The sequence below is a fragment of the Vicugna pacos genome, chromosome 4 (genome assembly GCF_048564905.1).
Source record: "Vicugna pacos chromosome 4, VicPac4, whole genome shotgun sequence".
Classification (NCBI taxonomy): domain Eukaryota; kingdom Metazoa; phylum Chordata; class Mammalia; order Artiodactyla; family Camelidae; genus Vicugna; species Vicugna pacos.
Genome location: NC_132990.1, coordinates 77,292,121 through 77,319,364, shown reverse-complemented (window position 1 = coordinate 77,319,364; position 27,244 = coordinate 77,292,121). Strand labels below are relative to the sequence as shown.

Here is a 27,244-nt window from a genome sequence, read left to right as displayed (position 1 = left end):
CACTGGTATCCCCAGGCATCGGGCCTGGTGAAGGCAGGAAGTTCCCAAGCAGGCGAGCCTCCCTGCTGGTGTCCACACTCCTCACACTTGGCACTGCTCACCACGGAGCAGGCACATGTGTGCACGGCCACATCTACCCACTCATGCACACGCCGTATACACGTGCATAGGCGAACGCACGCACGCTCGCACACATGGGCGTATGTGCCCCAATACACATGCCCGCCTGGCACAAATCCCCTGCACATGCATGCACACGTGCATAGGCCCATGCACACCTGCTTCCCCACAGCCTCGCCACCTCCTCCTGCTTCAAAGCCACTTCTCTGATTTCCCCGATGGACGTTCGTGGCACCTAGCATCCCATCCCTAGGGGTCCTCAAAGTCCTATATGTCCTGGGCTGGGCAGAGGGCAAAGGGACACCTTATACATTGTTATTTAGATAAACTCTCAAGAAAAGCACTGTTAGGTGACGGGGCAGGACGGACACCACTGTTTGGTAGAAACAGGCTCAGGCCAAGGACAGAGGTTCACCATTGCACCTGACATCACGGCAAGAAGCAAACGTGGCCAGCAGACAGGGGCCAGACTGCCCTCCCGCCACAGAGGCAGGCCCTGTGGGGGTGTGTGGAGGAGGGCAGGGGGCCAGGTCCAGGGCCTAGACGGTCTCTATGGGAAATCTCCTCTGAGGGTCCATATGTCTGTTGGAGACTTCCGGGGGCTGCCTGTGGGCTCTCAACTTCCCCTGCGGCCGAGTAGATCCCGTCCCCTCTGGGCCTCAGTTTCCCCAGCTGCAGCTGGAGAGGTTGCTGGCCAGACAATCTGAGAGCCCTTGATTGGAGGCCCCCATCTGATTCTGGATCCTCCCCAGCGGTCAGTCAGATCCCATGCCGTCCCTGCCAGGAAACACACCCCATCTCTGGGAGGCCTGGCCTTGGGGAGCGGGCATTTCCGCAGGGGCGGATTAAGGCCGGACAGCACGGGATTAGCTTCTCTCCCAAGGGGGATCATCTCCCCCAGGCAGGAGACCCTCCGCGTCTGGGGCTCTTCCCCAAGAGCTGAGGAGATCGTTTCCAGGGGTGGAGCAGGCCCAGGGCAGGCAGGAGGCTTGGGGAAGCCCCGGCCCCATCCCCAGCGCCTCCGGGGCCCCGTCCAGGACGGCACCTTCCCTGCCCCAGCTCATGGGCGGTTACCACTTAAATCATACACGTTCGTCTCGTCCTGGAGGTCCCCGCTGCGTCTCTCCGTCTCTCCAGAGCGAGGTGCCGAGCAGCCGTAAGTCACTTCCCTCCGTGAACTCATTGGCTGCTGCCCGCGGCGCCGGGCGAGGACGAGCATATTTTACCTTCTCAACTTTATTAAAGGAGTGAGTGTAGCTCGGGAACGTTGCCGTCTCTCTGTGGTCAATTCCACTCCTGGAGGTGATAAATCTCTGGGCCTATGATTTGTGACTCCGCACTCCCAATAAATTACACCTTTCTTGATGAAAAGGTTGGTGCTCCCAGCTCTGCTTTAGGTCACCGTGTTTGTCCAAAGTAAGCAGCTGAGAAGAGGCACCCAGCGGGGCTCCCCACTCCAACCCTGCCAGCCACCTTCCTAAACCCGGGAGAGGGGAACCGGGAGAAGGCCGGGGAGGCTGGGTGGGGCAGACAGGACATGGTATTCGTGGCAGGGCCGGGTCCCCTGTGATGACTTGCTCCCGACATGAGGCTGATTCCTTCTGATCCTCCACCACCGGTGGCGGTTTTGGCTCTTGGTCTAAAATTTCTAGCAATTTCTGCAGTAATAAGAGCAAGTTGCTTTCGCCCTTCTCAGAGGCAGGGTTGCAGGAGGACAGGGGCACATGGCCAGGCTCCCTGCTCCTACCCCCGCCAGCCACATTCCTAAACTGGGAGCTGGCGGGGCCCTTTAGAGTACTGTCCCGGCCCTGCACTGCAGAGAGACCTTAGGACGAGGCCACGTGTGACCTTTTGGGTGACCTCGGCCGCTAGTGGAGCCATCTGGGGGAGTGGGGCCAAGGCTTAGGGTCAGAGGGCTGGGCTCCCACTGGGCATGGCCGGCGCTGACAGTGGGTGCTTGGCCAGCTAACCACGTACTCAGCGAGGACTCCAGATGGCCCTGAATGTTTCAGAACAAAAGAGACTGGACCATGAACACTGAACCCCTGAACAACAGCTTCTAGAACCAGTGAGGAGAGCAGCGTCCCCTGCAGCCCACTTTGGTCAGGACTGGAGGTGGCACTGAGGACGCTGGCCCTGGGCAGGAGGAGGCCGGTGCCCCCTTGGACTGAGAGGGTGGAGATGGACTTTCAGCCCCAGGAGGGTCTGAGCTGGCCCTGGTACTGTCCCAGGGGATGACTTTGCCACAAAAGCAATTCACAGAATCATTTAGGACTTTAAACCCCAGCTCCGGGCCCGCTCGCCTAATGTGCCGCAAATCTGTGTCAGAAATCAAAAGGAATGAGGTCTGCATTTTGGAAGAAAAAGATTTATGGCCTCTGTTGAGAGTTGATCTCAGGGAAAGTGCTGGAGAAATTGCTTTGCCGCAGAAGAAAATCCTGCAGAGCTGAGAAAAGCTGAGGCCTTTGCCGGGAGCCAAAGTCAACAGGGCCTCAGGGCGTTGGGTTTCAGGGTGCGACCACGCTGGGCCGGGCCCGCATTCCTGCCCAGAGAAGGGGCTTAGGCCCTGGCACCCGAGACAAAAGCCCTAACCCCTGGCTTCCTCAGACTCGGGCGGCAGAGCCATTATGCTGATGAATCAAATCGTTTCCGAAGCACTCAGGCCTTTTTGGCTGATTGCATTCGGTGAGCCCCCTCCTCTGATGCCCCCTTGGAAGTCCCATCTATTTATTTTATTTAGGTTTTGGTGGGGAGGGGGCGGGGAGCCATCCCTGGGTCACCGGGTGGTGAGGGGAAGGCCGTGGCCTGGCAGGAGAGGAGGCCTGCAATTCTCCAAGGGTCTGAACGATGGTGTCTGTGCTGAGCCCAGGCAGGAAAAGGAGGCAGGAAGTGGCCTGGGCAAGGGGCAAGGGCAGGAGGCGTCTTGGGTCCAAAGTCCCGGGGAACTCAGCCCCAGGAGGGAGGTCCATCCTCAGGCCCCTAGAACCCAGGCCCCATGGGTCAGCCCTGGGGCACATCTGCCTCACTGGATAGACTAGGTGAACCCAGGGTGGGCAGGAAGGCTGGACCAGCCACCTGGGTGGCCGGTGGGGACTCCTGACCAGGGCTTCCAGCCATCCAGGGGCTGCCCAGAGGGATGACCGGAAAGGCCCCTCCCCAGGCTTCCTTAAGCATCAATCAGAGCTATTACCTCACTCTGCCCCCCACCAGGGCCCACAGGCCTTTTCCGCCCTCAGGGAGCTCAGAGTTGGGAGCCAGTGTCCAGCCAGGGGGCAGCCACAATGTCCCTGCAGCCACCAGATGAGAAAGAGGACTGGACGCTCCCAGGGACGGGCCCTCTTTCCCGTTCTCCACCAGGGCTAGCCACAGCGCTCGCCCCACCCCATCTCCACTCCACCCTCTGTGACCTGACTCCTTTCTGAATCTTCATCCTCAGGACCTTTGCACCTGCTGTGTTCTCTGCCCGGCACACTCTCCACCTGCTCCCTGGAACCCTCTCCCCAGGCCTATGGACATTAGCTCAGCTGCCCACACAGGCCCCCGGGCCCCTTCCAGGTGGCTCAGCCCACTTGGACTCACTGGTGCATGGTCCAGGCCTGTGCTGTGCACTGGGGACCCTTGGGTTCACAGCGGAAGGGTCTGAGGCCAGGGACACTGGATGAGGGACACAGCAGGAGTTTGTGGACACATTACCCCAAAATATGGCACCTGCGTGTAATGAATGTTTTAAGCTGAAGGCACTTGAGGAAATTGTGGAAATGGGAGGAAGATGACTCTGACCTTCTGCCGTCTTCTCCCCTGAAGGGCTGTGTGAGAGGTGCCCCCCCTCCGGCCGGAGGACAGGCGTGTCCTCATCTCCAGAGACCGGGGACACCGGGAGGAGTTCTAACGAGCAGCCCCCACGTCCCTCCCGGCCCCTCCACTGCCGCCTGCCCCCGCAGCACCCCCATCGCGTCTCAGGCTTCACTTTTTCTTTGGGTCTCCACTTCTTACGAAGGTTCAGTGTCATGTAAAACTTTTACTAAACAGATTGTGCACTTTCCTCTGTTCACCCATCCTTGTCGGTCCACTTCTCAGACCCAGCCAGCCAGGGGCCATAAGCGGGGAGGAAAACTGCCCCCCTCACCCCTGCGTAACTGGGTTCCAGGAGCAATGCCGTGGGCAGGGGGGTGAGGTCACACACACCTGGGGCTGTGAGTCAGTGTCCTCGGGCCACCGTAACTAATGTCCCAGACTAGAAGGCTGAAAACAATAGAAACTTATTGGCTCCCGGGTCTGGAGGCCAGAAGTCTGAGATCAAGGTGTCACAGGGCCGTGCTCCCTCCGGAGGCTCCAGGGAGGGTCCTTCCTGCCTCCTCCAGCTGCTGGGGCCCCAGGTGTCCCTGGCTCGTGGCCGCATCACCCTAGTCTCCGCTGTGTCCTCAGGTGGCTTCTCCTCTGTGTGTGTCTGGGTCTCAAATCTCCCTCTGCTTTTCTCTTATAAGGACACCAGTCACTGGATGTAGGGCCAGGACGATCTCATCTCAAGATCCTTAACCAGTCAGACCTACACCGACCCTGGGTCTGCCGCTCACCGGCTGAGAACAAGCCCTAGCCGGCCTCCCCGGTCTCTGTGTGCCCTTCTGGAAGATGGACGTGGCTGTTCTCCCTTAGAGGGCTAGAGAAGAGGCCACACTCAGAGGCCTCTAAGAGACTCCCGGCCTCAGGTGCTTGAACACTGGACCCAGAGCAATGCCCCTAATACCCAGGAGGGCACAGGACTCAGAGGTTCAGGGCCCAGCCAACAGCAGTGTTTTCTGCTCTCCCAGGTGAAGGGTTTCCATCTCAAGGATGCCTCCAAACGTCCCCTGTACACCCCGGGGCCCAGCTGGTGGGGAGCCCTTGATGGAGGCGGACGTCCAGCTATGTTTGCGCTATGAGGCAACTGTCGGGGGTGGACACCTTTGTGCGTCAGTAGTGAACCCAGTGGTGAATGCTCGCCGCCTCTCCCGGTCATTGGAGGGGCTCAGGCAGCCTCTGTCTGCGGAAGCCCATGAGCCCTCGCTCTGGCCGCCCACCCGGCTCTCGCGTGTTGGGTGTGGGTGGAGGACCAAGGCTGTGCTCGGTCCCTGCCGTGCAACCACCACCTCGGGAGGGGCACTGCACGCCAGGCCCGGCCCCCCTCACACACTCGGCCAGTTCAGAAGCTGAAGCCCCAAGGAGCCACCTGGTCACTAAGGAGCAAGTTCAGGACGATGCGACCTGAGTTGATCTGGGAGTCCTCCCTCCAGCCCTTCCAGCAGTGCCAGTGTGGGGGGTTCCCATTCCCATCCCCCAAAGCCTCACCTGCATGAGGGGGCTTCCCACCCCTGACACTGTTACCACCACCACCAGTCACCACTTCTGGCCAATCAGCCAGACTCTGCCCGGCACCAAATGGAGACCCTGGACATCTTGGCAGGTCCTCGTAACAATCAGGGACATGGGACCACCAGCCCCATGGAGAGGTGAGTAAACCGAGCCTCCCAGAGGTGATGCCACACACTCAAGTTTACAAGTAGCTGCTGGGGCTGGGGGTCAGGGGTCCAGGTCCTAGGCCATGACCAGCTGACTTCAGAGACTGGCTGCCCCTCCTTGCTCATCTTCCACACCCTCCAGCCCAGCGGGATCCCCCAGAGTGGCCAGCACCTCCCCAGAGCCCCCCCCCCCGCCTCCCCAGTACAGCCTCTAAGACTGCAGTGGAGGGGACAGGAGCCAGGGCACAGCCTGGGGCCCTTTGAGCACTGCCTGTGCAAGGAGGGGACCTCCTCACAGCCCAGAGCTCCCCCCCGGCACCCCACCCCATGCCCGACCACCCAACATGCAAGGGGCAGGTGGGGGTGCTGGGTGCGGGCAGGTGAGGTTCCATGTTCCATCGGCGTGGCTTTGCCAAGGACCTTCAGTGCCAGCCCCGGGGGAGGGGAGGACTGTCCACGGTTCCAGGGGTGGCATTAAATTGCACAGGAAGGAAACCAGACCCCACACAGCCTACATCTGAGAAGAGGACATTCTTTGTTTACTCTCTGGGGTAAATTCCAGCCTTCCAGCATCCCCACTGCAATTCGGTCCACTTAATTTGGCTTTTGTCTGGGTGGCCCCCACAGGGGATTACCCAGGAGTCCTGTTACAGTTCCCAAGTCTCGGCCCTGCTAACGAGTTCAGGGGCTGGTGGCGGAGGAGGTGAGCTCACGGCCTGTTTTCATGTCGTCCTGGTAACAACCTGCTGTGTGGCTCCCAGGCTTGGGGAGGCCTCCCGGGTGCGCCTCGGAGCAGGGAGGGCAGTCAGCCCCGAGATGGGCAGTGTCCCTGTGCTTGTGGGGCTGATGGTTCAGCAGAGGGGGGCAAGCAAGCCCACACACCCGGAGATACTGCAAATGGTGACAAGTGCTTTAAAAAAAAAAACCAAGGGTGGGATGAGAGTGCCCAGCGGCCTTTTAGATATGGGCAGGAAGGCCCCCGCATGGGCTGGGGGACATCGCCACTGAGGCTTCTGTGACCCAACAGAGCCATCTGTGTGCAGATCAGGGGAGGGGCATTCCAGCCAGGGAACAGCAGTTGTGAAGTTCCAAAGTCACAAGGCGGGTAGAGCCAGGAGTGTCCCAGGAATGGAGCTGAGCACCTGTAGGGGAGGTCAGAGATGAGGTGGTGAGATGGGCTCCGCGTGCGGATGGGCAGGCCTGAGTGGGCTCCACTTTACAGAAGAGGAAACTGAGGGTCAGAGACACTCAGAAGCAGTGCCCTGGTAATGCAGCTGACAGGGGCTGAGCGGGGATCAAATGCTGGCCTGGGGATTTCAACCTGCTTTCAGGACCACTCTGACCCGCGCCCATGCTTCTGGGGGCCCCTAACCCAAGCAGGAGACCCTGTCGCAGCTGGGCTCCCAGCCTTGTACACGCCCCCTCCCAAGGCAGTGAGCTTCCGGGAGCGGGCATGGAGGGGTTCTCAGGCCTGGCCTAGCTGTGCCCGCCCCCCACCATGCCCCCCCAGTGTCTGGCTGGCCTCTGCTGCCCCCTGGCTGCCATGCTGGCCTTGGCGGCTTGACCCCACCATCTATTACCTGCAGGCTCTGTCTAGGGCCCAATCTGGAATTTTGCAAACAGGTTCGCCAAATTGTCAATTAAGTGAAAATCAATCCTGAGTCATTCATCTCAGGCTGCTTGGGCTGCACACGGGCCTCCATCGATCGGGGCCCCCAGGGAGCGATTGAGGCCAAGTGCAGCCCCACATCTGCTGCATCAGGGCAGCCTCTGCGATCCATCATCCAGAATGGCCACTGACCACCCCCACCCCGGGGCACAAGGCCTGCCCGGGAGGGCAGGTGGAGAGGCACTGGACCCTCTGCCCAGTACCCAGCAGCTTCTCTCTCCGCCCAGCCCCCACAGCCCTGCTCCCTGCACACAGCCTTCCCTGGGGCCCAGGACGGCCACAGCCCTGCCCTGCATGAGCCACCTCTCTCTGTCCCCGCTGGCCCCCATGACCCCGCTGGCCCCCTCTCCCCGGCCCTGGAGGCCCTTTGGGGCGTTCCCTCACAAGGGGCCAGAGCCTGGAGGCCATGTCAGGGGCCGGGGAAGTACTTGGAGAAGACCGCCCACCCCCGGCTTCAGCCTCCGTCTCTGTCTGGCCTTCCTGCACTGGGCACCCTGACCGTCTCTCCCCTGAATATTGTCCTCGCTCCCAGTGGGGTGCTGTGAACCAGGCAGCCCCTTAAATGCTCTGAGTTGAGCTCCAGACCCCACTATAGGGACAGAGTGCAGCGAGGCCCCTGTCTAGGTAGCGGTCAGTCCCCAGACAGCAGCTGGGGGTGCTCTCCGGTAGACCAGAGTCTCCTCAACTCCCCAATGACTCCCCGCGCACACCCGGGAAATCTGCAGGTCCGCAAAAGCTCAAGTCATAATTCCTTTATAATGCAACACTCAGGCCATCATTTGTAATGTCAGGAGGAAATAAATAAACCATCTCCACCCCACCTGCAAACAGCCTGTCCCCAGGCCCCTCTCTCAGGAGCTGCCCCAGCCCAGACTCCTGGACCCTCCTAGCAGGCTTTCAGGGGTTTGAAGAGCCAGGACTGGGACCCTATGCATGCAGGTGGCCCATGGGGGCCATATACCCTGCACTATAAGCCAGTGGTGCCTGGGGGGGGGCCTCTCTGGGCACCCTGGTTGTCCCCCTGGACAGATGAGCATGTGGCAGTGGGGGCGCCCAGCCCCTCCTCCTGGGTTTGAGGTGGAAACCAATAAGGGCTATTCTGTCCAGAGCCCCTCCTCTCTCCACCTCCCACCTCGAGCACAGGGGTCCAGGCTGCACTTGGGGATGGTTCCATGAGGACTCGGGGGGCAACTGGCCAAGTGGGTCAAGGGTCTTACAGATGTCCCTACCTGCTGACCTTCTGGTTGCCGCTTGGGAGTCAATTCACCACCAGCAGCCCTGCCCACCTAGGGCCAGATGTGCAGCCTGGAGGCAGGCGGGGCGCCCCAGCCTGAGCAGAGCTGAGGCAACCGTAATCAGCCTAAGTAGGAGAAAGGCTTTCTGCTCAAAGGCATGCTTGGAGCATCACTCATTCCCTTCTTCATTTATTCACCTGGAACTATTCATTAAACCAGGGGACTTTTGCTTCTAACCACAAAGGAGTAATAGGGCCTGAAATTTCCCTCATGCTGAAAAGAAACAACAGCAAAATATACGAACTATATGAAACAATGGTCGCCTGACATTAGAATGCAGGCAACACAGAATAGTGACCCCCAAGAGAGGGGAAGCAGGCAAGGTGACCCCTATGATGGCCTCAGCTTGCTGCAGGGCCCAGCACAGGGAGGGAGACCCTCAGAGGGCAGCGGTCTTGGAGCTGAGGGACAGAATTGAATGGTGAGGCCCCAGTACCCTAGGGGCGAGGGCTGTGTGGAGAGCGGGAGGGTCGCAGAGAGCCCCGGAGGGCGGTGGAGCATCTCCATCAGGTCCCAGTGGATCTGACCAGCACGCATGTCTGTGAGGAGAGCATCCAACACTAGAAAAGAGCCACAGGCAGGAACGCGCAGAGTAATCCTTGGAACTCACACACGCCCGGCAGGGGCTTATGTCCCCACCGGCTGGAGTGAGAAGGCTCCGTGATACGCAGGACGCCAGGCAGGGCCTACAAAGGGCATCACCTCAGGACTGGGGCCCAGGTGTCCCCGAGCTAACGGTGCTCTCGTCTGCCAGAATCAGCGGAGCTCAAAGGCCAGCCTCTGAAGGAGCAAGCCGTTCCCAGGAGTGTAAGCGCACCCAGCACAAGGCCCAGGGGGGTCTGCACACGGGGACGCGAGAACACCCAGCACATAGCAAGGTAGAACTCACAATGCCTGGCATTCAAGCAAAAACTACCAGGCGTGCAAAGAAGCAGGGAAACGGGGCCCAGGATGAGAAGAAAACTTGGTACGATGCCTCAGAAATGACAAATGTGAGAGTCAGTAGACACAGGCGTTAAAGCAGGTGTTACTGACCTTCTCCTGTCTTCCTAGAAGGTAGAGGGGAGACTGAGAAGTCCCAGAGGAACATGGACGATACAAAAAAAGACCGCCATCGAATCTCTAGCCATGAAAAGCACTGGATGGAATTAAAAGTGGAGTAAGCACCAAAGAAGGAAAGATGGGTGGTGAACTTGAAGACATAGCAAGAGAAACTGCCCAAAATGAAACACACAGAGGAAAAAAGAGCAGGAAAAGTGGCACGACCTATGCCATATGTAAAAGTAGGAACAGCAGCACGCAGGCCAGGACAGGGTGATGGCGTCTCCCGTCGTGAGGTTCCTATGCGTGCAAGCAGGGGTTTAGCGTCACCTGAAAGTAGATTGTGAGGAGTTCAAGATGTGTGATCTGTAAAGCAAGCAATGAAAACACGGAATCGAGTCATGACTCATAAGCCAACAAAGGGATAGCATGAAATCATGAAAATAATGGAGCAATCCAAAAGAAGGCCCCAAAAGAGGGGAAACAGACAAAAAGCAAATGGGAGAAACAGAAAACAGCAGTAATCACATTACATGTAAATGGCCTAAACACCCAGTTAAAAGACAATGATTGTGCTGTTGGGCCATAAAAAGGAAAGACATTCTGACACCTGCTACAAAGTGCATGAACCTTGAAGATGACTCGCTGAGTGAAGCAGGCCAGATACAAAAGGCCCCATGTTGTAGGATTCTATTTATACGATGTACCAAGAAGAGACAAATTCAGAGCAACAGAAAGTAGAATGCAGTTACGGGGGCTGGGGGTGGGGCTGGGAGTGAGTGCTCAGTGGGGACAGACTTTCAGGGCAGGGTGATGAAAATGTTTTCGAAATAATAGTGATGGTTGCACAACATAGTGAGTGTAATTAACGCCCCCAATGGTGCACTTAAAGACAGTTAAAACACTAATGTTCATGCTACACGTATTTTTGCACCATTTAGAAAATTAATCATGTAATATAGCAAAATCCATTCACTGTACAATTTAAAGGGGTGAATGGTACAGCATGTGACCTATATCTCAATAAAATTTAAGAGGAAAAGGCAATGATGATCAGAATCGATTTTAAAAATCAACCTTTAGTGAAAAAGAATATGAAGACGAATATGTGCGTATCTGCATGACTGGGACACTGTGCTGTACACCAGAAATTGACACTTTGTAACTGACTGTGCTTCTGTAAAAACAAGTAAATGAGTAAAAATCACTGTGTGCTGGGCACGCTGCTTCTTTCTTTCTTTTTTTTTTTAATACAGTGCTCTTTTTTTGTTTTTTTTTTTTTGGCAGGGGAGATAATTATGTTCATTTATTTATTATTATTTTCTTAACGGAGGTACTGGGGATTGAACCCAGGATCTCGTGGATGCTAAGCACACGCTCTACCACTGAGCTATTCCCTCCCCATCCAGCCACTCCTCTTGTCACTGGTGATCGAGCAAGTACAGACCCAGCCTAGGCTCTATCCAACTCACCTTCTAGAAAAGACAGACAATAAAGAGGAAAAGCTGTGAAGAGAATTATTCAGAAGAGAAGCTGGGAGCGATGGAAGGAAGGTGGCTTCAAGTGGGCGTCATGTGGGGGCAGCCCTGATGCTGGCTTTGGGGAAAGAGGACTGTGGGCTGACGGGACCACTGGGCTGTAACCCACGTGGCCAGTTTTAACAATATCATTTGTAATAGTTATGAAATAGCATCCTCCCAAATGTCTAAATGTCAGGGAAACCACGAAGGGTTTTATGTTACAAACGATCCCTTGAGGGTTTTGCAGACATTAAAAAAATACTTTTCAAAGTGTTGAATAATTTGTGGAAATGTTGCAATGGGTGAAAACCAAGGGATAAAGTCGACCATGTGATGATGCAGTTATAACACGGTATGGGCAGTGCACGTGTTCACACACAGACGCGTGCACGCACACACACACACATCCTGCATCTCTCCTGCCTCTGCAAACGAGGAATTAAGGCTCAGGGGATGTGACGATCGCTTACCCAGGGCTGCCCGGTAACCGTGGGTGGGTAGCTGGGGTTATTCTTCCCTGCCATCCCACGCCACCTCCTGAAAGTTTCTCCGGAAGCCAACTCAGCCCCATTGGTGACACCTCCCGGTCACCCTGACGCGTCCCCGATGCCCGCAGCCCATGCCTGTTGCCCTGTGTAAGGGCAGGTAAACAGCAAGGGGTCTGCCGTGCCCTCGATGAGCCAATCCTGCGTCCCAGAGACACGTGAGAATCTTACTTGAATCCTCATAAATCCTCCATTCCTGACAAACCAAAGGAAGCCCAGGGTGAAGAAGAAAGGGGGAGGGGAGCGAGCCATGTCCCCTGCTAATTCTTTCAAACTGTTGTTTATTGAAATGAGGCACCAGGGATAAGCGGGAGCTGGATCGATAACAGTCTGTCTAATACAATCAGCCGCGGGCTGCCAGCCTCCCGCACCCCCCGCCCCACCACGGCCCCTCCCTCCAGGTGGTGATGAGGAGGTGAGGGGCCTGGACCAGCTGGCCCCGAGCCCTGGGAGCCTGCCTGCCTGCCCCCCCCCCCCCCCGTCCAGGGAAAGCGATTGGCAAGGCAGTGGGTCCATCTGTGGACGCAGAGCAAGGCCGCTCTCTCCCAGCTCTGGCTGACCTCCTCACCCTCCCGCCTTCCTGCAGGCACGCCCAGAGAGGTGAGCCATGAGCCTCAGACCCAGCTGCAGGCCCATGGGGAGTAGGGCTCTGGACCAGGCCCTCTGGCTTTTGCCGCTCCAGCCAGCCTGCCCGACAGTGTTTCCTGCCCTGCTCGCCACCCTGCAGACCCTGGCCTCGGATGGACAGGGAGTCCCCCGACATGAGCCCTGAGGGCCAACCCCCAGCTTAGTGCCTGGCTCCTGGGATGCATCTTCTGGCTACTCTGAGTGACCAGAGACCAGCAGGGGTCGCAGCCCAGCTACCAGTGGCAGAATCACCAGGAGTTTTTAGCAAACACGGGTGCCCTGGAGGCTGAGCACGTACGGAAGCCCACTCCCCCAGGGGGTGGATTGAGGGCCCTGTTCTGGGGAGGGGGCGGGGGGGGTGGGCCAAGTCAGGGTCCTGCTGGGCTGTGCTCCCCTGAAGTGGACCTGGCGTTGGTGGCCGTGGTGACTTGGCCATGCCCACGGCCCTGCACCCCTCACTCGGGTCCAGGCCACGTGGGACGTCTGCCAGCTCCAGTGAGGGGCCAGGGAACCCCACCCGCCTCAGCCTCCCCCTCCCAGATCTGGGACTCCGTGGGTGGCACTCATGGCCTGAGATCCCTCAGGAGCAGCAGAGACTTGGGCTCATCCAGGCGCCAGCTTTGTGGGGGGAGTCACGGTGCCCCCAGCTCCCAGCTTTTGTGTGATGAGCCTGCTTTCTGAGCACCCTCCTCGCCTTCAAAGTTGGCATCTGAAAGCAACTGTGATCAATGACCTCAGCCAAGTCAAGAATTAGTCTTTTCGAGAGAGCCTTCTCAATTCCACCCACCAGGCAAGGGACATTAAAGGCAGGAGGAGGGACAGAATCACACGGGGCAGCCAGCAGGTGATGTACTGCTGAGAAGTCGCCACGGAAACCATCAGCTTTGTGAAGAATAGGCCCGTGTGTGCGTGCAGGGCCGGCCTCACCTGGCTGTAGACTGGCCCAGCCCATTGTCTGGAAGGCAATGGAAGCAGATCATGGGCTGGGGGATGGAGTCCACATCCCTGCACCACCCAAAGTGTGAGGAGGCGCCGGGCACACGTGCACAGAGTCGGCTGGCCTTGGAGCACCAGCTCTTGGAAATTTAGTCTTCCAGGGAGGTTGATGGTGATGGCTGCTCTTTCCAAGGGAAATGGAGGGGCTGTTTGACTCCCCCTGCCACTGCCAGGACCCTGTGTAGGGGTCTCTATAATGTTGGGCATGAGGTGGCTTCAGTCAGTCAATCAAGGAATCCCAGGCCAGGCCTGACCGGACCTCAAAGGTCAAGATTCGGCTTGCCCTTGACCTTGGTGGGTGAACCGCTTGTGGAAGGTCTGTAGCTGGGCATGCGTTCAGCTCCAGTGCAGGAACATGGCTCTGCTTCCTGGCTGCAAAAGCAGAAAGTGAAATGGAGTGGGTGCCCCTGGGTTTCACTTCTGCAGACACAGCATTACCTGGAGCTGACTGACCCGGCGCAGAGTTCGCCTGTGTTCCCCTGCAGGGTCAGCAGGTGCGGCAAGAGGCCTGGACTTACCAGGGTCACAAGGCAGCTGCTCACCCCTTTGGCTCTCTCTTCCTCCAGGACCGTCTTTCCTGTGACTTGCACACAGGCTCTCCTGCTAGAGGAAAGGCACAAGACGATGGTGACCTGGGGGAGGGGGAAGGCCCCCTGAGCCACCTGCTGACCCCTACCAGCCACCGCAAGGTTCTGCTTGCAGAGGCTGGGGCTCCAGGGACCCTCGCTTAGGGTCCCTTCCACAGCCAGCTGCCCATGTCCCTGAAGACGTGGTGGCTGCTGCAGGAATGAGGCTGCGGTGGGCAGTTCTGCTCAAGCCCCCATTCCCCATTCCTGGCAGCTCTTCATCCATGACTCTGGCCCTGGTCCAATGTCCGTGGACCCAAGGAGACATTCAGTGGGGGGAGGTCAGCATGCTTACAGGGCGTGCCAGACCAGGGGCTCGCTGGGAGAGCGTGGGATAGCCGCCTTGTCCATCAAGAGACCCCGACCCTGTGGACCTGGGCAAAGCCAGGGATCTCCGGTCTCACGAGCTCCAGGTGGGCTGGTGCTCAGGGGGCGTGGCCCTGGCCCAGTGGCCCCCAGGGCTCACAGCTCCGTCCCTCACGGAGGCTCTGTGCAGGCAGGTGGTGGATTCTGGGGGCTGTCTCCTGCGGGCCGGAGTCCAGGATTTTGCCACATCTTCCACGAGGCCAAGCCCCCCACCCTGCAGGTATATCCACTTCTGACTCTTTCAGATGACCCTCCCTTGGCCTCAGTTTCCCCATCTGCAGGGGGAGGGGTTCATGCTGAGATTAGCCACGAATTGAATGGGCGACTGGTGCACAGGAAGGAAAGAAGATGGGGTTTCCACAAGCTCTCCCAGGAGGTGACGATCCTATCTTTCGCTTTGTTTTCTAAGCCCTTGGTGCGGGGACAAGCTGATGGGGAAATACTGAAGGGGAGGGCTGGAGAGTCCACGGAGGGCAGCTGGGCTGGGCTCTGTCGACGGAGGAGAGACCCTTTCTCAGTCGCCCTCCCGACAGAGTGGGCAAGGCCCCCAGCAGACAGGGAGCCTGGGGTGGTGCCTCCTCCAGACCCCTGGATGGGGAGAGGCGCTCCCCCCGCCCAGCTGGCCCGGGGCTCCCGAGCAGAGGGGCGAGAAGCAGCAGAGGCCAAGCGGGAATCAAAAGCAAATTATTTTCGGGATTATAGCTCCCAAGCCCCGGCAAGATATTGCCCATTTTTCATAGCAGACAAAAACATTTTCCAAGGGATCAATTTTGCCTGTAGAAGTCGCCTTCTTTCCACCCACAATCCATCATATTTCCCCATTTGCAATTTCTCGGTGTCTGAGTGTTTTAAGTTTCCGATGAATTATTTTGTAATGCTTTCTTTTTTCCTGCTGAAATGGGGTGTTCTGGCCCTGTTCGGAGGCCCGCCACCATGAGGGCTGGCAGAGTCCACCCACAGGGCCTGATGTGACCGGGAGTTGGACAGACTTCTCGGTCAGAGGGGTCCCCATCATCCATCAGCCCCTGGTCTAGGCAGCCAGGGTGGCCACAGGCCCAGCTGGGTGGGTGGGGAGCTGGTGGGACCGGCCGGCGGGGGACGGCAAGGCCACCGCCACTTGGGGACAGAGGGGGAGGTGGCTTGGGGAAAGTTTTTGAAGAGATTTATTCTGATGTGCTGCTGAGGGAGGGTCATCCTTCAAGAGGCAGCGTGTATAAAAATTTCCCGGCCTGTTGATTGGTCTGTCACAGTGATTTGTGGCTCTTCCCCCGAGGTGGTGGGGAGCAACTGGGCCTGTGAAAGGCGGCCGGACAGATTGCTGAACAGAACGGGAGGGAGGCTGCGGCGGCCGGCAAGATTTATTGACCTCGACCCACGGAGGTCCCTTCAGCGCTTTTAATCTGGCCTTTCAGCCTGTCACCAGCACTGATTACGGCCCGGCTGGCTCCCTGGGGCCCCGCGGGGCAGAGGCACGGGGGACAGCCCAGGGGGCTGCGCCATCTGGCCGGCCGCCCCCGTGGGTGCCCCAGCCCCCAGAGGAGGACGGATCCATCCTCTGCTTCCCCGATCTGCCAGCAGCAGGGGCTGCTGCTTTTTTTTAAAAAAAACCAACTTTCTCGAGACATAATTCCCATGTGGTACCAGTCACCCACCTGAAGTGCACAATTCGGGGGTTCTCGGTGGATTCACAGATTTGTGCAACTATCACCACAGAACACTTTCATCGCCTCAAGAGGAAACCCTGGAGACAGTTTGGTAGTTTTTTGCAAAAGTAAACCTACTCTTACCATTCGCCCAGCAGCCACACCCTTTGTTTTTACCCAAAGGAGCTGGAAACTTATGTCTACACAAAACCCACCCACGTGTGTTTATAGCTGCTTTATTCCTAACGGCCAAAACTGTGAAGCACCTGAGATGCCCTTCAAGAGGTGAACAGGAAAATAAACTGTGGTCCATCTAGGTGATGGAATATTATCCAGGGTTCAGAAGAAATGAGCCTTCAAGCCATGAAAAGGCATGAACTGTAAATACTATTAGTAACTGAAAGGAGCCAATCTGCAAAGGCTACATTCATGCAAATCAAAAGTACGTGCAAAATCACCTCACCCCTGCTAGAATGGTAATTAAGAGAGAGGTAAGGTGGATGTGTTGGGGAGGCTGTGGAGAAAAGGGAGCCCTTCTACACAATGTAGTTTGGTGCAGCCACTGTGGAAAACAGTGTGGAGGTTCCTCGAAAGATCAGGACTAGAACTACTGTGTGATCCAGCAACCCCACTCCTGGGTGCAGACACACATTGGCTCGGTTCCAGGCCACTGCAATAAAGCAAGTCACACTGTTTGTTTGTTTGGTTGGTTGGTTGGTTTTCCCAGTGCATCTAAAAGTTACGTTTAAATTGGGAATTTGAACATTGCACCTCTTGGAGAGTGATGGGAATGTTAGCTATTTTGATTGGGGTGATGGTTTCATGGGTGTTCACATCTGTCAGAATTCATCAAGTGGTCTACCTGAAATAAAGTTTTCTGTACAGGAACCATATCACAACAAAGGTGTTAAAGAATAAAAAACAAAAAAATAAAAGTTATGTTTAGCGGGGGAGGGTATAGCTGAGTGGTGGAGTGCATGCTTAGCATGCACGAGGTCCTGGCTTCAGTCCCCAGTGCCTCTGTTAAAATAAATAAATAAGTACAGCTAATTATCTCACCCCCAAAACGAATAAAAACAGAAAACAAAATGAAAGTTACGTTTGCACTAGATTGCAGCCTGCTAAGTATGTGATAGTATTATGCCTACAACAATGCACACACCTTAATTTAAAAATCCTTTATTGCTAAAAAATGTGACTGTCATCCAAACTTTCTGCAAGCTGTAATATTTGCAATAGTATCAAAGGTCACTGGCCACAGAATGAAAAAGTTTGAAAATTTCGAGAATTATCAAAATGGGACACAGAGACCCTAAGTGAGCAAATGCTGTTGGAAAAATGGCTCCCGTAGGCTTGTTCGATATGGGGTCTCCACAAACCTCCAATTTGTGGGAAAAAACAAAAGACAAAAAAACCCCACAGTATCCGTGAAGTGCAATAAAACGAGGTTTGCCTGCATTCATCGGAAGGGAATGAAATCACTGTCTGGAAAAGACATCTGCACCCCCGTGTCCGTTACAGCGTCATTCACACAAGCCAAGGCCGGGAGAGCTCGGGCCCACCAATGGATGCACGGAGACGGATGTGGTATGTATATAAAATGGAACGTTACTCAGCCATAAAATGGGAAATTCTGCCATTTGTGACAACGTGAATGGGCCTCGAGAGCCTTACGCTAAGTGAGATAAGTTAGGGAAGGACAAATCCTGCATGATTTCACTTATACGTGGGATATAAAAACCTGAACTCACAGAAACACAGAACAGATTGGTGTCTGCCAGCAGCAGGGACTAGGATGGGTGAGGGTGGTCAAAAGGCACAAACTTCCAGTTACAAGACAAGGCCTGGAACGTAATACACGCACGGCGACTAGAGTTCCCAACATGGTACATGTTGCTTCTAAGAGAGTGGGTCTCAGAAGTTCTCATCCCAAGAAAAAAAACTGTACGTGAGCTGATGGAGAGTAACTGGGCTTTCCTTGGTGGTCACTGCACAATGTACATGTGTATCAAACCTTCACTCTGTAACCTTGGACTCGTACAAGGTTACATGTCAATTACATCTCAGTAAAACTGGGATGCCAGGAGACTATACACTGCGTGAATCCACCGATATGGCATTCTGGGAAAGGCGAAACTGTGGGGACAGTGAAAAAGTCAGGGGTCGCCACGGGTAGGGGGGAAGCAGGGAGGAAGAGGCGGAGCACAGAGGGGCTTTCCAAGGGCAGTGAAACAACCCTGTGTGGTGCTATAATGGTGGATACACGTCTTTACACATGTGTGCCAACCTCACAGAAGGAGCAAGGACAGGTGTGAACCCTCATGCAGATTCTGGGTCTGGGTGACAGTGACGTGTCGATGTAGGTCCGTCAGCTGTAACAGATGGACCACATCTGAGGGGGACGTGGACAGTGGGGGAGGCTGTGGGGGTGCAGGGGCAGAGGGTATGTGGGAAAGCTCTGTACCTTCTGCTCTACTGCTGTGAGCCTAAAACTGCTCTTAAAATCTATTTTTAGAAAGGAGAAAAGATCCTTTCCCCTTGAGCTGTCGCCCCTCAGCCTTCCATTTCCATCCCTGGCAACCACTCACCCGCTGCTGGTCTCTGTGGATGTCCATCCTGGACCCGTGGTAGGAATGGATGGTGAACGTGTGTGCGTTTGTGCTGGGCTTCCTTCACGGACCGCGATGCTCTGGGGCCCCGCGTGTTGTGGGGGTCAGGGCTGCACTCCTCTGAGGGGTGAACAATGCTCCCTCCTCTGGATGGACCCCACTTGGTTTATCCGTCATCTGCTGACGTTTCCGCCCTTCGGCCGTCGTGAACGGTGCCGCGGAAGGCTCTGTGCGAGTGTTAGCGGAGGGAAGCGGTCGTTCCCTTGGGTGCACACGCCCCTGGCAGTGGGATCGCTGGGCCCCATGCCAGTTCTGCGCCTAGCCCTCGGGGGCGCTGCCAGGCTGTTGCCTGCTGCACCTTATTTCCCACGTGTCCCCTCGCGGTCGGAGTCGGACGTGCTCATCGCCCTAAGTCTACGAGACGCAGAAAGGCACAAAGAAGCAGGACAGACAGAACCCGGCCCGGGGCCCGGAGGCAGCTCTGCTCCCGCTGCCCGTCTCCTCGGGCCAAGGCCACTCAGCGTTCAGCTGTGTATCTGCCTCTTCTGGGTTGTGGTTAAGTGTTTAGCGCAAGGTGTTCCCTGTGTTGGTGAAACCCTGCTATGCGTCGTGTCATTTTAAACAACTTGCTGATAATCCGGGCAGTGGAGGCCCCAGTGTTTGCTTAATGGCTCTTTCTTGGAGCTTCTGGGGCACAAAGAGTAACACGCGGGACATCCGAACAGAGGCCTCCCAGAGGTGCTGTCCACTCCTTAACAGCCACCTGCTCAGTCCCCTCTGGGGGCCAGGGCCCTGGCCTTGACATTAGCCAGCCCAAGGGCCCGGGAGTGGAAACCAGGACAGAACTCCAGGGCCTGGAATGCGGCTCAGATGGGCCACCCCCTCGCCCTCTGTCTCCCATGGAAGGTCCCATTCCTCCCTCTGGGGCCCCAGCTGACCCTAGAGGGGTCCGAAGGGCCCGGTCTGCTCTCCCAGCTCCCACCCACCAGGTCCACAGAGGGTGAGAGGCAGGAGGGGAGGGGCTGGCTTGCTCCCTCCTTGTCGTGGGCTGAGTTCTGGGGAAACTGAAATCCAGCTACTTAAACAGGTCCCAGGAGGGAGGCGCTCCCAGCTCCAGTCCATGTGGGGATGTGAACTAGCTGCAGCCAGAGCCAGAACTGCCAACGCAGCCTTGCTGTGTGGGCTCTGCGGCAAACGTTTACCATGTAATTGCTCATTTAATCACTGCGCCTACGAGGCAGGGGCTGCTCTTACACTCAGTCTACAGATGCAACGATCTGCTCAAAGTCCCAAGGCTGGCAGGTGACAGAGCCCCGGTGGCCCTCTTTGCTGCAGTGTCTCAGGGACGTCACTCTGCCACCTACCAAGCAGCCCTTCAAGGAGGGGGCAGCAGGGGGCCCTGAGTCCTGTCACAGTCTGGCTGGGAGTCGAGGCCTGTGCCCGGCAGGGCCCTGAGCCCTGGTCTCTGTCACAGTCTGGACCTGGAGCGTTGGCGGAGCCTGTGCCCCTCTTCCCCTCGGGCAGACAGGGCCCTGAGCCCAGACCCCAGTCCCAGGTGGGGCACCTCCTGGAGGAGGAAGGCGCTGTGCTGGCTCCAGTCCCCCTCAAGACTGAAGGATGGCAGAGCTGTGTCTGCAGGGCTGTGAGAGAGACCTGGGTTGCTCAGAGCCTGGGCCCAGGTGTCCCCCTGGGGTAGCCCCCTCAGTACTCCCTCGGGGTTGCATGTGCTCATGATCATCTGCTGATGCATCTCCAGGGACAGAACCACCACGCGGCCCGGTGATGGGGGCTTCGGCTGAGTGCAGCTGCCCCGACCCCCAGGGGAGCACCCCCTCACCCAGACTTGCTGAGCCCCGAGGCAGTGAGGTGTAGTGTGGCTTTGGCCCCGTGGAGGACGGGCCAGGAGTCTGAGGGCCCAAGGGGCAGGGTCCACTCTACCCCAACCTCTCAGGGTCCTGGCTCCTCCACAGGCCCTGGGGTGAGGGGTGTGCTGCGGGGCTCCCAGCTGAATAAGGTGGGGGGACCCTTGCACCCCAGGCTCTTTGGGAAATGGAGAACCAGGGAACGGTCCATCTGTCACCTTCACGGGGAGTAAACTCCCCTTTCTCCAGATGGCGGGGAGACCCCTAGCATTTAGGAAATCAATAGGAACTCCAGCTAAAGCCAGAGGTTGGACAGAGATGCTGAAGGGAAGTGACACCGGGCAGAGGCTCATCGCCTCCCAGAGACACTCTCCACAGCTACTCTGGGCGCACAGGCGTAAGCGGGCGGCCACAGCCGCAATCTATTCTGAGTGAGCACTTGGAAATTAAATTCTCTTTAGCCAAAGCGAGCCTGACTTCAATCAGCCTGGAGCGCGTTTTCCCGTCCCCAGCCTGCCCCCACCACCGGCGGCATCTTCTAAGTATGCAAATGGGGACACCTTGCTAAATGGCCAACCGATTGATCCTGCTGTTTCATCAGGGAAATGAAATTAAAGTGGAACCAGGAGGCTGCGGGGCTGCCCCCTGTGCTCTGCCCTTCAGCTGCTTGGGTATTCTCCTGGACACAGCTGTCTGAGGCCCCCCGGCCCCTGACTCCTGCCGTCCACCCGGGGGCCTGGTCCTGTCAGCCATTGGCCCTGACCTTGAGAACGTCCAGAGGTCCTGTTGCAGGACCCCCAGCGGGGTTGGGCCCACCAGCCCCTCCACCTGGCTTAGGAAGGCAGGTCCCTGACACTAGTCCCTCTCGTGGCCTGTGGCCCCCTCATCAGACTGGCAGGTGAACGTGACAGGAATTCAAGCCCCAGACCCCAGGAAGTCCCCAGAGTGGGATGGGGGCTCCCCTGGGGCCCATGCACATCCCTGAACAGCTCATTTCCACCCCTGCACTCACATCCTTCTGTGTCCTGGGTCTCAACGGGCAGGGCTCCTGCCTGAGACAGATCTGGCATCCGATCCTGAACACACAGAACAGACCCCGCCCATCCAGTGGCTTCCTGAGGGCCTCCGGGAGACAGAGGGGGTCTTCAGGACCCACCAGGATGGCCCTGAGGTGGTGGAATTCAGGCTGGGGAGCAGGGGGTGGGGGACCAGAGCCTTTGCCGAGGTACCGCCACCCTCCAGCTCCATGGCAGAGACAGGTCAGGACCCATCAGCTGTGGGTCCCAAGCCAGAGCAGACCCCAAAGGGCTCATCTGGGATCATGGCTCCTCCCTCCCTCCCTGCGTGGCTCCCAAACCAGGGTGCAGCTGCTTCAGGAGGAGTAAACAATGTGAGAAAGTTGAGACATGCCTGGAACGAGGGCTCTAAGGACGTGGCCAACCTCTACCCGGCCACTCTCGGAGCCCTGTCCGCCGGGCGGGTGCTGGCGGGGGAGGGCAAGGCAGGCAGACAGACAGCTCACAGCAGATGGCCCAGAGCGGCCAGGATCTCCTCAGCCCGGCCTCCCCGGGTGCCTCCTGGCCCCACCTCAGGGTCTTTGCACCTGCCGCTCCCCCTCCCCCAGGGCCTCATGTGGCCACTTCCTTCCTGCCACTCAGGAATCGGCTCACAGGCCACTGCCCTGGTGGCCGACGGGACCAGCGCCCTGGCTTGCTGCCCTCCGTCACCACACCCTGGATGCTCCCCTGTTATGTATTTTGCTTGTCTGTCTCCCCATCTGGAGGGTGGGCTCTGTGAGGCCAGGACTCTGTGGAGAGCAGAGCCTGGCTCCCTGGGCTCAGTCCCCAGCAGATCCTGTCCCAGAGCTGGGCCGCCTGTGCGTCTCTCTGACCCTACCACCAGCCCCAAGGGCTTGTTTCCCCATTTTACGGACTAGTCCCCTTCAGGCAGGGGCAGAGCTGGACCCAGAGCCCTGCTCACTGGCCTAGGGGGAGGACAAAGCCACCTGGCTGTCTGAGGCCCCATCTCCCCAAAAGGGAACATGCAGGTAGACCAGGCGGAGGGGAGTGCCCTGTGTCCTGGGTCTCACGGGAGCCCCTCTGTGTCTCTCATGCCAGAATACGGGGCAAGAAAGTGCCCGTCTTTGATTTAGAGCCAGAACGTTAATTATGATGCGTGATTCTCACTGTAATTAAACTGATTCACTCCCAACAATCAAGGCTACACTGCATAATATATTTAATTAGCCAGATTTCCTATGCACGCTGGCAGGACGGAACTGGCAAGTTCTCGCTGTAATACACTTAATTCTGAAATAAATCATTGTTTGGAGAGACACTTGCATGGCTCCCCCACCCACCCAGGGGACCAGGGGCGCTCGGGGGAGGGCTCTGGCATCGCCAGCCCTGGGGCTGGGGGGCTGGGATCTTCAGGGGGCATACTGGGTCTGGAAGTCCCTCCCACACTAGGGAGGAGAGTGGGAGGACCAGTCCAGGGGCCAAGGGTGGGAGGAGGCTGAGAGACACCTGGTGAGTCCTTCAGATCTCTCAGTGCTGCCATTTCAACAGACACGAGGACCAGAAAGGCCACCTTGGGTTGGGGAGAAACAGGAGTCGTGGGAAAGTTCTGAGCCCTGTGATCCGGGAGGCCCCATCACCGGCAGGAATCTCCCCACATCTCTGCCCCACACACCTTCAGTGCTCTGGCCCCAGACCCTGGGGGCAAGGATGCCACCCTCTTGGCACACCCACCTCCCCTCCCATCCCCTGGGCAACGCCTCCCCTCCTGCCACTTTCACGACTTTGGGGTTTCGATGGAAGACAGGCCTTGCCAGGCTCCAGGGACAGCTGGGTGTGAATCCCTGGTCCCAGCCTCACCCAGGCCCTGCGTCCCCTGCTGCAGCTCAGCTGGGGCCGCCCAGCTTGCGTCTGCGCCTCTCCTGAGAGCCCGGGCCTCGGCTGCACACCCCGCCTCCCACACAACCTCCTGGGCTGGGCCAGGCGCCTGCCTGTCGGCGCGCGCGTCCCCGTCCAAGCCCCACGAGGACAAGGCCCCCAGCTGCCCGCCAGGACCCACACAGCAAGAACAAGGGGCTCAAGAGGGTGTTGCTGGGGGAGGCTGCCCCCTTCCACCCTCACGGCCGGTCCCTGGGGCGAGAGCAGCCTGCACGCTGCCCTGGACCGCCCGCCTGCCCCGGGCTCTGGTTACTGCATGGGCCTCCATCTGCCCCCTGCATGGCTGGGCCTCGTGCATAATTCAGGTGGCCTGGAGAGGCCCCAGCAAACCTTCGGACATACAGTGAGCAGGACACGTGTCCTTTTGCCCCAGCTGCGCTTTGGCGGTGGGCGGGCAGGGGGCGGTGCGGGTGGCCTCCTCCGGGGTGCGGGGGCCTGTGTTGGCTGCAGGTGCCCAAGACAGCCGGGCGCTGGGCTGCTCCGGTGGGCAGTGGGCTTGGATCCCAGCCTGCTCCTCCCACGCCAGGTGGCCCTGTGTGACCACACCCCCGGCCCTTGGTCCTCGGTTTCCTCACCTGCGAAATGGGCCCAGGTCAGCACCTTCCACTCCCGGGTTGGAGACCACCGAGGGAGGGCTGCCCCAAGGCAGCCTAGCAGCCTAGTCGGCTCAGGGCTGGAGCGCTAGAGACCTGGGCTTGAACCCGGGCCTGCTGCTCTGGCCCTGAGGGCACCACCTCCCCTCCCCAGGCCGCACCCTCTCGCCCTGTGAAACTGGAGGGGGAGTTCTGGCCTCTCAAGTTTGACTCTAAGACGAGATCTCAGACCTTGGTCTGCAGCACAAAGAACCCACGTGGATCCCGACGTGGGCATCTCCCCAGGTCCCACTGCTGTGGCCACGGTGCCTGTGCCCCAAGGTCTGTGGGTTTCCTTGGTAGTCCGGGCTCTGGGACTCTCCTTCTCCCTGCCCTGCCACGGGCACTGGGTGACGGGCAGCTCCCTGCCCCTTTCTCCATGGAGGGTGTGGGGCTGGGCCTACCACTAGCAGGCCTTCCCGGCCTGAATCTCAGGTCTGATCACTGCAAGGGGTTTTCAGCCTAGGCAGAGAATGGGCTTGCTCTGCACGCACCCCCACCTGCGCTGGCCGATTCCCGCAGGACCTAGGCCTGGCCACACACCGGGACTCCCAGGCACAGAGGACCCAGCCTCCGTGACCACAAAGCCGCCCTAACCACATCCCCCCAAGATACGCAGCCCCAGGGGAGCACAGCCAAGCCAAGCGGAGAGGAGAAATCCTCTGTTGCGTGGCCCCCGCCAGGGTCCCCCTGGGAAAGATGTTGTGAGGATAGAGAGATGAAAGAGACACAGGCAGGGAGGGGCTCACCCAGGACCCTAGGAAGCCCTCCCAGGCCTGCCCGGGGCTGGGAGGGCTGTTCCCAGGATGCTGGCCCTCCCAGCGCCTCTCCTCTCACGTGGGCACCTGCAGACCAGGTAACCCGAGCGCTTCTCCGCTGCTGCTGCTGCTTTTTTAAGAAAGGAGGGATCCCTCCCCTTGCATAATTGATGGCCAGCATTAGCAGTTGCCCCTGGGAACATCTGGCAGGCGAGGGTTTCACCCAGGTGGCAGCACTAGATTAAACTGACTTTGCAGAAGGAGGGGTGCTGGCTGGCAGAAGGCGTGGCGCTGGGCCGTGGCCACTCCCTACCCCGCCCCGCCCCCATGGCAGGGAGGGGGTGGCGCTCCCTCCACAACTCGGGATTTGCCTGGGGCAGGGGTGTTGGTCCACAAGGGGGTCTGCCGGGTGCCCGGGCTCGGACAGGCACTCACGAGTACACGCACTCACACCCCCAACGAGTGAACAGACACACCAGTCACACACAAATACCACCGTGTGTGCGCATGGGCAAACGTATCACACATACACTCGTGCCCCGAGCACAACACACACGTACTTGCTCATGTCTTGGGAGCACACAGCAGGTCATGCGTGCACAGGTTTGCTTGCACACGTGTGTGCACTTGTGCTGATGCACACACCGCATATACGTGCACACTCCCTTCCGTGAAGGCGACCTGCCACCTCTGGGCTGGCTCCGGGATGTCAGGGAGCTCTTCCAGGCCTGGTTGGGAAGTTCCTTCCTGCCCCACCCTGGAGGCGGGAAAGAGGAATGGCCCGTCCTGTCCAGGGCCTGAATTCCGGCTGCAGAAGCAGCAACTGGCAGATCCGCGGGGCAGCGTCCTTCCTGCTAAGGCCGGACAGCACAAGTGGGTGGGAGACCAGGACGCAGGCCTGCGCCAGAGGGGCCACATGGGTGATCACAGGACACTTGCAGGGGGATGTGGTGCCTGGGGACCAAGGGCAGGAGAGGCAGCCAGGCCCCTGGGGCTGCAGGGAGGTTGCTGACCACTGGTCCCCAGGGAGCGCTTTGCTCTCTCAGACTCCTCAGAGTCTAACGTGGAGACGCACAGGGGGAGCCTTCACCCCAAAGTGGCTGCTCTCAGGACAGAACGAGCTGGCACCCCAGCCCCTTCCCCTCTTTTCATTCCATTTCATCCTCACAACTCAACATCATCCCAACTTTCCAGACTCGGCTACTAGGTCTAGGAGCGATGCTTGTGGAGAGGAAAGGGGAGAGCCCCCAAAGCCAGGCACACACCTTGCTTTAGGGATGAGGAGGTGCTGGAGGGGGGGGGGAGGGGCTTGCCTCTCCAGCCCGGGGACCCTGGATGGGCAGACGGGAATAAACAAGTCGATGCCAAGCCTCTGCAGTCTTGGCCTCAAGACTCCTGAGTCCTGCCCAGAGCAGGCTCGGCCTGGAGCCTCCCATGGCACCCCTGCCTTCCCCGCTGCCCCAAGCCCGGCCCAACCAAGGGGGACACCTCAGACTCTGGGCCCCGCAGGATCTGCCCAGCAGCGGCCACAGCCCTGCCCACGCCCTGAGAAGGCCCCCAGTGCCTGAGAAGGGTGACCCCCGAGCGTGCACCCCACCTCCCCACCAGACCCAAGTCAACAATTTCCTCATTACAGACATGTTCCTTAGTTGTCCCTAAGTTACTGGACTTCCAAGGACATCCCCTGGTTGATATTTCTGCTGATCTTGATCCTGGACCAGGTGTCCCAGGTACTTAGGACTGAGATATGCACCCGCATCGTCCACATCCCAGCCCACCTCCACCAGGCCCAGCCACATACCTCCGCAGGCCTCAGTGTCCCTGTCTGTCTAATGGGGCCATGGTCTCCCAGACCCTCTCACAGAGATGAACAAACAAGACCCCTCCTGTCTTCCATTATTACTGTTTCTAAAGCTCGTCGCCTCGTCCTGAGGACCAGGTGTGCCCCTGGGCCGGAGTTTTAAGGTGCCGCCCTGTGGAGTCCTCACTGTCACCAAGGCGTCCGTATGAAGGCCCAGCCCATTTTGCAGATGGGGAGTCTGGTCTGGGAGCTGAAGCCACCTGCCTGCTCTGCTCTGTACGGTCAGAGCGGGCGCTCGCATGGCTCTGAGCCCCTAGGCAGGCCACCTGCACACAGGAGCAAGAAGGGAAAGGAACATCCCTGGGCATCCTCCTGCTCCGTGATGGGGCGTCTGGACAGTGACCTTCTAACCCAGTGAATGTGCTCGTGGTGGTGATGCCAGCGTTTTGGAGGTCGCGGTGGGTAGGTTGAGCTTCCCAGCGTCTCCCAGGGTGGGCGTCTCCCACGTGGCCCTGCCACCCCATTTTCCTCAAAGCAAGGCCCCTAGACAGTGGAGCTGAGGTGGGGAGCAGCACCCCTGTTAGTCCAGAAACCTCCTCCATGAGCCTGCCCCAGAGGAGACCCGTGACCCCATGACCCCGGGGCATCTGGGAACTGCCCTCCCTGGGTGGGTGGGGGCTTCAGA

General features: G+C 58.4%; 1 long non-coding RNA gene across 3 annotated transcripts; it reads right to left on the bottom strand.

The window, feature by feature from the left end:
- Window positions 1-12,173: 12,173 nt before the first annotated feature.
- LOC140695928 (uncharacterized) lies at window positions 12,174-24,042 on the bottom strand. Of its 3 annotated transcripts, XR_012071777.1 has the most exons (4): window positions 23,944-24,037; window positions 18,532-18,779; window positions 13,827-13,911; window positions 12,174-13,680 (listed from the first exon to the last, which is right to left on the bottom strand). It is a non-coding gene; the product is annotated as an uncharacterized lncRNA (long non-coding RNA). The 3 variants fall into 3 exon arrangements; XR_012071776.1 differs by lacking the exon at window positions 18,532-18,779 and having other exon boundaries at window positions 23,944-24,042; XR_012071775.1 differs by lacking the exon at window positions 23,944-24,037 and having other exon boundaries at window positions 18,532-19,445.
- Window positions 24,043-27,244: the final 3,202 nt, after the last annotated feature.